The sequence below is a fragment of the Limulus polyphemus genome, unplaced genomic scaffold (assembly GCF_000517525.1).
Source record: "Limulus polyphemus unplaced genomic scaffold, Limulus_polyphemus-2.1.2 Scaffold2074, whole genome shotgun sequence".
Lineage (NCBI taxonomy): Eukaryota > Metazoa > Arthropoda > Merostomata > Xiphosura > Limulidae > Limulus > Limulus polyphemus.
The window spans coordinates 19338-31766 of NW_013667684.1; the positions used below are offsets into that span (position 1 = coordinate 19338).

The following is a 12429-nucleotide window of genomic DNA, read 5'->3' on the forward strand; positions in this document are numbered from 1 at the left end:
CATCAATTCTTGGCAGCGGGTATGAGTTCTTTTCAGTTATACTGTTAAGAGTGCTGAAGTCCACACAGCATTGTTGGGTCCCATCCTTCTTCTGGACTAACATAGTGACCAGGGACTATCTGATTTCTCAACTAACCTTTCCGTAATTAGGCCATCCATGACCTTCTCCATCTCTTGTCGCTTTGCCGAAGCTATTCTCCTCGGAGGGATCTTTATTGGATGGTGATTGCTTGTGTTTATTCTGTGCTTTACAAGGTCTGTGCAGCTGAGGTCATGATCTCCTTCTGAAAAGACGTCTGCATAATTAGCCAAATGTTCCCTAACCTGAAGAGCCTGTAATGATGACAAATGGACTTAGCTCTTCTTATAGAGGTCAGTTAAATGTTCTGGGAGTGGATGTCCTTTCTTTATGGTTATATTTCTTGCCTTAACATTGACTGGCTCTACCTCCTGGCACACACCCAACAATGCCCCTTTCTTAAGTGTCTGCTCATATTTAGAGAAATTAGCCACTGTTATGGGTACTACTTGATGACCTGCTAGAAGTGACCTTCCAATCTTCACGTCTGCTGGCCTGGATGCTTCCACAAGCATCAGTCTTCCTTGGGAATGTTCTTTTATTCTACCGCAAATTATCTTCTCTGTCATAGGGGTATTGTAGTTGACTTAAGTGCTGTGACAGGCAAATCAACAGATGCAGCAACACATACCGGAATTTGATCGCACCTAGAAGTTTTTAGAATACATAAAATCCCAACATCAGTGTGTAAGCTTTAGATATGAGATGGAAGAAAACAAAAACTTAGCCGCATCTAATTATCGTAAGAAAACATTTTCCGGCTTATTCACTCGTTTCAACACTTTCATACCAGACTCCTTCAAACATAACCTTGTTATAAGTCTTCTAAACAGAGCCTATAATACGTGTTCTGAATACTTCTGTCTGCACTCAGAATTTTCAAAAATTCATAACATCTTACGAATTAATCTCTTTAATTGCCCCTCATTGGCACAGCGGTATGTCTGCGGACCTACAACGCTAGGAATCGGGTTTTGATATGCGTGGTGGGCAGAACATAGATAGCTCATTGTGTAGCTTTGTGTTTAATTTCAAATAAACAAATCTCCTTAACTTCTCACGTTCTATCACAGAAACATTTTAAACAAATAAAATAGAACCTACCATGAAGCCACACACTGTCTCAAAATATTCACTATTTCTTATCACTCCTTTGATTGGCAAACAAAGTTTTAAACTGAAATCCAAAATCCAAAATATAATCAAAACATATGACCCACAAATTAAACTACATTTAGCATTTAAGTCAATATTTGGAACAAAAATATGTTTAAAACCACAGGCACTCTACCCATTCCTATCCGTTTGTCGGTCATATACATAAATAAACTTGTGGTAGGTGTAAAGCTACCTATACTGATAAAACTACACGTCACCTACAAATACACGAGCACATAGAAATTTCAGCTAGAAGTGGATATCAGCTAACTAATCCACCCAAGTCTTATATCAGATTACACAGTGAGAATAACAACCACCACATACTTCTAGAAAACTTTAAAACTCTTAACTACGGAACCACTAACTAAGAACTCTTTATGAAAAAAATGCCTTTTCGTTTTCAATGATCATCTAACGCTAAATAATAACACTGTTGTCATTAACTTAATCAATTCCAGGTTTTCTGTGTTTTTAATATTTTATTTTATTATTATTTTGGTAGTGCAGTGTTCATTCTTATATTCAACCGTTTCTTTGTAATGTTTTTTCTTAACAATGTTATTAAACACGTGTATGCCGTACATTCCATTATATTTATGGGTTTTTTAAGTTCTTTTAGATCACTAATAAAGTAACCAAGCTGTGCTGATGAGCCTTGAATAGGCGAAACTGCAGTCTACGGCACAGGATACGGCCAATCAAGGAAAGCATTAGGGCTCTGTGTCAATTTAACCTTTGGTGAGAAAGAAAAGAAATTTGTATCATATAGATAAATTCCATTATATTGTTACCGTTTAAGTCTGTTCTTTCTAAACTTTTGATTTAATATAAAGACTACTCGTTAATAGTTAATGTTGTTTTTTGTAGTAAGAATATTGTGAACTAGCTTTTTGAAGTTTTAACGCCGATGATAGAATCTGAAGCATTTCCGAAACGCCCGTAATTAAAGATGTTTTTGGTATTACTGTGTTTTTGATATTTTATTATAAAACTTCATTTTCCACCTGATGAATCAGTTATAAAATATTATTTTGTCAATCATTTCTTATATACATCTCAGTGATATATTGTATCACAATGTATTTTTCACTAACTAGATTTTGCGGCAAATGAATGAAGGTATGAGCTGTGTGTATTAAAACTGTTGTATATTCAGGTACACCTGAGTAAACCTTTGAGTAAAGGGATAGGTCCGCTTAATAACAGGATATACGGTCATGATACTGGTTACAAAGTAATGCCAAATCTCTAAATAAATGAGTCGTGATACTGAATGAAATAAAGATAATGGACACAAAATGAAATACAAAACGAACAACCTTTATTATAACAAACCTAAAACACAAACACGGTGTCTGTATTCGCTTTTATGGTTACAACGGACTGTCACTTTTGCTTAATCCTGTCTTTCAAACTGTTTACTATTCAAAACCGTATTCCAGACAGACTAGATCTAACGTTTCTTTCTTAAAAAGAAATGTCGCATTTATCCATTGTAATCGGCGTTACTACGTAACTGGTCATTCTCATTTCAACAGAGGTGAGGCTGTAATCTCTAGGTATCACATGAATGACCACTGAAAGACACTACTGACGACATTCTTGCACAACGTGTAGTATTATTGTAACATTCCCCCTCAGGCTTGTCAAGGAGTGTGCTAACTCCATCTCGCCTCTAAAAACACTTACATACCACTCAGACATCCCAACCCCCGAAAAAAGAAAACTATTGCATAATTAAACTTAGCAAAAATATCATTTAACATAGAAAAAAACAGTACAGTAAAACCTTTTAATAAGGAAATAATACAGAGAGTACAAATATAAACTTTTTAACAGTGATACAAGCACATACAAACATTCTTTAACAATGATGCATAATTTAAAGAAAATCTCATTCACATTGCTATCACAAATACAAATTAATAGAACACATCATTCAAACGGCGAAAATTAAATCTGTTAACGTAAATACAATTATTACAACATCCTCTAACAAAGACCAACGGTTTAGTAAACAAATTATAAATGACAGTCATAAATAAATAAGAATTATAAAACTCAGTAAACCCTTTATAGAAGCAGAATAGCATAAAATATGCATTTCATAACATTTACATAAAAAACAACCTGAAGCAGCCATTTAAATGAAATATATCAATATATATCAATCTAATTATTTACAAAAATAGAAAACATATATATAGAACTGGCCCAAGACATAATTTAATGTATAACTTTTAATCAAACCCTTTTATAATATAGTAAGATCCCCTTTAATAATAATTAATCTACCTAATTATAATACAAAAAACAAGAATAAACACTTTTACAAAGATAATTCATATTTTTAAGATACATGATTTATTCTAAGTGACTTGAAGTCAGTAGTCGTAAAAGAGAATGTCTTTCATATTCGATAGTTGCATATACAAAATCGTAGCCATTTTGTTATCAATTAGTTTAAGAAGGGTAATGTTTTTTTATGTGACTTCCCTTGTGCACAGAACCTTTCAAGTCAATTAAATATCTTTTTTATTGGTGATTGTTTTACAAAAAAGATGACTAGTTACAAAAAAATAATACCCGCAAAAAAGAGAGAGGAACACAGCACACAATGTGTACTCACTCAGATAGCATTGGTTACAATTTGCAATGTGGGCAGGCTTAACTTCACCAACAGTGAAGGGGCTGAAGTATCAGTTGACACTGTTGGTTTGATGTTTCATCAGAGTTTATATATTGGAATATCCTACAGGAAATCCATTTTCATTGGCTTCTCATCAGCATTACTCTAAATTTATCCATTTCGGATTCAAAATCAGAGGCGTCTTAAAATAGCATTTCAGATTTATCTTTTGTCTCCTACAAATCACTGCCCCCAAAGCCTTTCGTTCGATAACAGAACTTTTCAGTTGTACTGGACGATGAGAGACAAAAAAATATATTATAATTTAATAGTTTAAAAATTACTGTTTAAATGTCTATAGTTGGTAAAGCATTAGAAACTGATAGGACTAAAATGTGTGATAAAAATCCAGAAGCAGAAATTTTTTCCACACATTCCATTTATTATACTACTGGCATACCACAATGTAACTATCTAAGCATCAAGCCTTCTCATATGGTGTTTGTGCTATTAATTTGCAGTTTTTATTTATTAAACTGAATAGACTCATAACAAAGTATTGAAATAATTATTAGTAGGCTTGTTACAAAAATGTTACGCTTGAAAAACCACATACTTTATATTCAGATATTAAGTTATAATAACGTTAATAATATCCTTAGGATTTGAGTTTCTATCTGAAGCTAAAGTAGTTATCCTATGAATAGATAATCTACGTTCAGTTTCTAAGGTTAAAGGTAAAATATTCGACCTAGTAAGATTGATCCGAGATTTTTCTCTGAAGAGGATAGTTGAAAACACGTTAAACAGCTGTCTAGTGAGGAGAATGGAGTGTATCATTTATCTAGTAAACAGAACACTTTGTTTTATGTAAGGTAAATAGGTTCTTGAGGGATCCTGTTCTCAGTTGTCTCTCATCCAGAGTCGTATCAAGTCTTATCCATCTCTACACTGTAAGATAAATAGGTTCTTGAGGGATCCTGTTCTCAGTTGTCTCTCATGCAGAGTCGTATCAAGTCTTATCCATCTCTGCACTGTAAGGTAACTAGGTTACTCAGTTGTCTCTCATGTACAGTCGTATCAAATCTTATCCATTTCTGCAGAGAAACTAAACAAGTAGTAAAGATTTGTGGGAGAATTTTTGAATGTCTAAATGGTTTAACGTAGTTCTTGCTTAGTAGATGTTAACGATGTTTCTCACAAAACAATTTGAAGAAGTATATTTGTTTGCTTGTCATTTGAAAAATAAATATTTTAACTTAAATTGTTTAGAGAAGAATACCTACATCGTTTGCAAACAATGGTTTAAAAGAAAATATAAAACATTCCCAAACACAGTATTAAGAAAATGGAGAACAGAAGATAATAATAATTTGTTTAGATTATATCTTCCTAGATAAAACAAATAGTTTATCAGCACTGTTATCAGGAAGATGTGGCTACGAGTCGGATATCCGTAGCTTAATAGATACTGTTGACATAAGAAACACATCATGTACTCAAAACCTCTTCTATCATTGCCTCCGCTACTTACCAAACGCACATCAGTTATACAGTCAATTAAGTGTCATTTGTCTTAATTTTCCATTCCTTATTACAATTCAAAGGTGAGTTCTACTGGCGTGTGCCTGAAACACACTAGAATAAGAAGAAACGCTAGTGAGTTTATAAAGTTTACATCTTAGATAGGAGTAGATTGATTCCATGTGCTTTAGTATATTGGAGCGACTTTTCTCATGAGCATAAATTGTTTAGTTTATAATGTTTCTGTGCTTTTATTAACACGTTCAATGCAAAAGACGTCGACGAATTATAAAGAAAATATTAAATATATGCTACAGTTACAAACAAAGAAAGAGAGAGAGAGAGGCAAAGAAACCAATTACCTTGAATGTGAGAAACGTGTTTTACGTGGGGCAGAAGAATACACGAGGATAGGCAGTCGCATGTTATAAGCTTAGCGTAGTCAGGAAGATCCTAGGGTGGAGACATGTCCACATGCTGTAAGCTTAATTTGCACAAGAGGATACACCCTTTTTCACCCATTAGAAATGAAGCCACGTTAGCCTATGGTATTACCAGCAAAAACAGACTCTATGTGTGTGATTCTTCTGCTTAGAAAAGCGGTACGTATAAGCCTAATTTGAAACGTCATGTATCTGTAGCTTCGTAGAATAGTATGTCAGTATACGATTGAGGAAACTTTAAATCTCGTTTGAAATGAGGTGTGTACTGTAAATAGTATTTAAAGCTGACTTAAGATAATACATTTCCGATAAAATTATTTTATAAAACACAGTAAAAAACTATAGCAGTTTTGCACATGTTCTAATTTGATAGAAGAAAGTTTGCCAATATATCTTTCTGAAGTTTGTATAACTGTAACAGCTAAAGAAGGCAATAGAAGATAAGAAGAAGAAGTTTTCTAATAAATCAAGTGTAACGCTCACTTAAAGTTGTTGTTTTGTTTTTTTACCGAGTCTTTTTAAGGATATGAAAGATAACATGATTACTTTTGCTTTTACACCAGAGTTATCTCAGTGCTGGATGTAATTTAAAACATTACTTTAATAGTATGTTAAACTAACAAGATACCATTCTTTCTTATGAAGTGTGTTTTGACACTTCAAAAATCAGGTTGATTCACTGGAATATTGTTTCCTCGTTACAAATTACGCTGTTTATTCGTGTTCTCTGTTTGTCAGCAGCAGAGACATGATCATGTAGCTGCAGACACTAATGGCCTCACAAACACAAATTGTGGGATTTTGTTTCTTGTGAAAGTGAGAGAAAGAAATGAAAGAAAACATTAGTAAGGCAACTACCGGAGTCTTATAGAACGTGATCAAAAGGTAGCGCGGGATTAATTCCGCAATTTTCTGGCTGTCACTGACCATTGGTTAAGGTGAAAAGGCTAAAGTGATTGAAGGGATGTTATTTGATAAAACATTGAGCTTCTGTGACATCACTCGGTCCTTTGTATGTTTAAAATCTAGTACGCCAGATCGTGAAGCATGTTGAGTGCTTTTCTCTTAATATATAAAATAAACAACGACATTTATTGAGCTTTTATAGTGTTCTGTTAATTTTACTTAAAGACAATAACGATTGAATCTATAAGTTTCCTAAATAGTTTCCTACTATTTGAAGTATTAACAATTACGTAGAAGAAGAATTATACAAGCTAGATTCTGATCATAGCTAATAGTGTAATTAGCTCACATTTTGACATAGTTAATATAATCATTATTAATAAAAATAAATAATCTGATTCACACTTTATTGATAGTGAAAACTTGATGAACAATAAGTGTAATGATAACGTAATGTATTACTAAAGAGTACTCACTGCGACTGAGCATTCTGTGTAATTTATATATCAATAGAAAATTTCTAAATCACACTGGATTGTAGGCGTAATGGCTGTAATTATAACAGTAAAATGTAACGGTATGCACAGTATTTTCTTTACACCAAAGTAAATTTTACTCACCTGACACAAAAGATATATCAAATATCATTTAAAAGTCAGTAAGTTACAAAATGCATTCATAATAATACGTTTTTTTTTTTTTACTCTTTCTGGCATAAGAAAATGGCAATTTCAAATACATGTGGATAAATACAATATAATTAATATTTTACAAATTTCCTGCTTAACCTATTTCATCGTCAAATATAAATAACTATAACACACTAACAATGCAGTCACTTTAGTTTCAATCATCCCAACTTGAATAGAGTTATATATTTATAATACAGCCGATTTGGTTTCATGAACAACAACCACAACTTGAATAGAGTTATATATTTACAATACAGCCGATTTGGTTTCATGAACAACAACCACAACTTGAATAGAGTTGTATATTTATAATACAGCCAATTTGGTTTCATGAACAACAACCACAACTTGAATAGAGTTATATATTTATAATACAGCCGATTTTGTCTCATAAACAACCATCACAACTTGAATAGAGTTATATATTTATAATACAGCCGATTTGGTTTCATGAACAACCACAATTAGTTCATTTATTTCTCTTATTCGTCAATGATTTCTACATATTTCTTAAGTCTTCTAAATATTCTCCATCTTCACCCAGCATTGCTCTCACCCCTGATTTTCAGTTAACCCTCGTTCTCCAGATACATTCTAACATTAACTGTTGTATCGTTTGCCTAGTTCCTGACATAAATCACCTCGTTTATCTTATTCTTTTAACCAATATGTATTTTCTTTTATTTCACTTCCACATATCAACCTTGCGACGAATACTTGATCCATTGACACAAGTGACAGCTGTTTTAAAAAGGCTGTTTCTATCCCCTCGTTTCGATTTCTCCACAAACGTTGTTATATCTTGAGTCTTTTATTTTCTATTGACTGTCGAAGTATTTCCTCTGTTATATTACCTACTATTAATGCCACATTTAGTCTTCAAAGTTCTCTATGATGTATCTACTTCCTGTATTGTTGTTGTTATAACTTCTCTTTCATTTGATTCTTTTCCCGCCACTTTTATTCCTTGTATTTCGAAGCGTCTTCTTTCACCCTGCCATTGTATCTTCTCATATTTATATGCTCTTCCAGTTTTTTCATGTAATAGGTAGGAGCATTTTTATTTAATTCTAATAACCATTTTATATAATTATTTTGTATTTTTAAAATCATATCCTGCCTAATCCACTTTTATAATTCAATACCATACGCCATAAGAGTTTTCTCTATTGCATCAAATATTTCAAATTTGTAGTGAACTCTCTTTCTTCTATGATCCAAATTTGAATTCAATAACACTAACTCTTGTTGCTCTGTATTTTAGGTGCACCATTAATCTACTGTTATTTTGAAAATAAAATCCCAAATGCTAAGAATTCTTCACCCTTCCAAAACCATTGTTTCTCTGGAAGTTTTTCGTCCTTTTCTGAAGATATATATTTTTTATTCTTTTTAATTTTAGCGTCAATTCTCTTGGATCTAAATACTTTTGCAGCCTCTTTATCCCAGCTTGCATTTCCCCACTACAATTGATACTAATGCCATATGTTCGCATACGCCAATAGAAATTATCTTTCTTAATATTTTCTCTCCATTTTTTGTTGTTGTTCAGTTTTCTTCCAAACCTTGAATATATACATTAAACAACAGCAAACTTAATAATTCTCCCTCAAGTTAAATCCGTGAAAAGCGCATACAATTTTAACTTTTTTTTTCAATGTGTTTAGTATATAAATGCTTCCTACTGTCTCTCGTTCTTTCCTAAAACCAGATTCTCCTTCAGGAAAGATATTACTATCTTCAATACATTCACACATAAAATGAATTTATATATGATAGCCAATAAGAAATATTCCCGTGAAAAATTAGCTGAAATGTACCCCATTAATCAAAGTTAAATTGTTTAAAGATTAGTAATTTAACAAATCTACTGATTGTAACCTAGAAACATTCTAAGTCATCTTAACGTTAATAACCAAAAGAACCATTTAAACAGCAATATCCTAAGTTAGATAAATTTAATAACCATTCAAGTGTACCGGCAGAGGAACAAAATGAATAAAAATGATACAAACATCAGTTGAACATAATTATAACGACAACAATTCCAACAAATGCACCAAAGTCTAGTTGTTTGTTGTTGACTTTCACGCTAACTATTCGAGGGCTATCTATGCTACCCGTCCCTAATTGCGAAGTGATAGACTAGAGACAATCTTATTAATCAGCACCACTCACCACCAACTTATGGGTTATATGCAATCGACCAGTGGGGTTTGATACTCACTCTTATAACACATCCACGGCCCTACAGAATGGAGCACGATCATACGTTTTTGTTTTGCGGTAACGGGTCGCGAACCACGAATCCACAGATCGTCATGCTAACTTCTAAGTCGTTCTCATCCCTGTAAGAATCTATAAATATAAACTCAAATTTCAACATATAACAAAAATTAAATGATAATATACTTTTCAAACTTGATTAAAATATTTGTTTTAAGCGCCAAGCTACACAATGGATTATCTGTGTTGTATCAAGCCCAGATTTTTACCCCCAAACGTATGGTTATCCTATCGGGAGTTGATGAAAAAAGGAGCTGCGGAAATATACCATGCAGTAACAAAAATAGCATAAAATGAGAGTAATGCAAAAAAGAATAAATGTAAAAAAAAGACAGTTTTAGCGCAAAGATACACAGTACGCTATCTGCTCTCTGTATATCACGAGGAATCGAACTCCAAATTTTAGCGTTGCAAGTCCGTGACTAAACTTACCGCTGACCCAACTGAAGGATAACAAAAGAAAGAAACACTGAATATATTCCTATTTTATCATCACATTGGGAAATGGGTAAACACTGTTTTCTTAATTTTAGGCCTTACTCAAATGTTGACGTTCAAGAAATAAAAGCTCTTTTATGAAATTGTATTTCAAGGAAACAACAAAAAATTAAAGTGACTGTATATTAACCCGTGCATTTAAAAGGTCGAAAAATATTAAATACAACTCTTTTATTATACTAATATAAAATTGCATTACCAGTGAATACAACGCAAAAACAAGGATGCAAGATGTTAGTGTGTAAAAGGATTAGTTATAATTACAATGTAGGCAATAGGTACATTAACTGTTAAATATTGATAATAATCGAATACATTTACCTAAATTATGATGATCAAAACATACCTCAAAATAGTTTAACTTAGGAATATACAAACACATCGTATCCTATTTATGCTGAGGAAATTCTAAACACTTAAGGCAAGATGAAAATTTATAATCTAATTTCAATGTAAACTTGTCCTTGAGTTCGTTAAACCTTGAATACTTCGTTGAGCATATCGGGCAATTAAATTCTACTGAAGCGACAAATCTAATTGCTTTTAATGTTTTCATTTGACTGCTAATCTCCAAAGCTTCAAATGCATATGGTATGGAGCTTCCTTCAGCTGATGATGAGATACAGTCAGTTGCTTGCGGTGTGTTTAAAGTTTTTAAATGTTTCTATAGGTAGTGTTAATGGACTGAAAAACCGAATAAGTCCCGCTGAGCCCAGGATATAAACGAACTCATCGAGTGACTTTTGACTGTAAATTAAAGTCTCCCGCCAGGTGGAGCTGATCCGTATCTAATTGAAGACACCAGAAATACAAGTCTTTTACATTCCTGAAGAGGAATTATGGATAAACGGGCTAGAATAGTTCAGATTTCACGCTGAGAGGTCAACTTTTAAATCATCTGTTAGGGTTAAGGACACTTCGATATTCTCAACAAGACATGGTTCTAAGTGTTACCACTAATATAAAGTAGGTATCCAGAACTGACCTCCGTTTTATATATTGTACATTTTTGAACTGGAAAATATATTTATTCATTTAAAATTTTTATTGTGTTTTCATAGTGTTAAGATTCCAAAATTATTGAAAAAAAACAAACCAACAAACAGAACAGCCATTATTCATTTGCACGGGATTTTGCACATTATTATATAAGCACCACAAATGATACACAATTATATTAATTTCTTTCATAAATCGTTCCACATTGGTATTTCTTGTTTCCATTTTATATCTTTATAATATCGTTACTTAATTATATGACACATAATTTAAAAACATGTCTTTTAGAGGCATATTTGTGAACTGTTTATTCAAACGCTATTGAGAATAAACAAAAGAAACACGGTATAACAAAATGCGCGAAATCTACTAAACACTTCCGAAACGGAGTGCCATCAGGAATGGCGTCCTCTAAGGCCATATTATATTTTTGTTTTAGTTTCCCTAAAAGGAAAATAGGCTACATAATTGCGTAACGATGTGCATTTAATCTATTAGAAAACAAAGTTACACAATGAGCTATCTGCACTCTGTCCACAACGGAGAATCGAACTCCAGATTTTTTCGGCATAAGTTTGTAGACTTACCGCTGACCCTCCGGAGGATTAAAATAGGGGACAATAAAAGAGGCACTGAATTTATATAAATAAAATAAGACTTTTGTCCGTACATTGCTTAGAATAGTGTACTTTTTGTATATCTTCACGTTTCATACACCAGAGAAGCCGAAACAAGCCTTATCTCAATTTCTGTCTGTCTGTTGGTAACGCTCGCGGACGTGTTTTTGTTCGCTTTTCACGGGAAAACGAGTGCACCGTTTTCGATGAAACTTTTTTCTTTGTTTTACAGATGTGTAAGAAAGTTATAGGCTACTTGAAACTGTCATACGCCTTTTGGAAAGAAAATGGCGGCCGCTCAAAAACCTGCTTTGGTGCGGTTTTGGATGTGATTTTGTTCGCTTTTCACAAGGGAAACGGGTGCACTGATTTCGATGAAACTTTTTTTCTTTGTTTTATAGATGTGTAAGAAGGTTATAGGCTACTTGAAACTGTCATACGCCTTTTGGAAAGAAAATGGCAGCCGCTCAAAAACCCGCTCTGGTGCGGCTTTGGACGTGATTTTGTTCGCTTTTCACAGGGAAACGGGTGCACTGATTTCGATGAAACTTTTTTTCTTTGTTCTATAGATGTGTAAGAAGGTTATAAGCTACTT

General features: G+C 33.1%; 1 long non-coding RNA gene across 1 annotated transcript in view; it reads left to right on the plus strand.

Moving 5' to 3' along the window:
- LOC111087375 overlaps positions 1–12429 on the plus strand; it is a 26765-nt gene that overhangs the window by 10255 nt on the left and 4081 nt on the right. The window contains exon 2 of the long non-coding RNA XR_002612075.1: positions 1851–1978. This is a non-coding gene — a long non-coding RNA (uncharacterized LOC111087375). The remainder of the gene's footprint in view (positions 1–1850; positions 1979–12429) is intronic.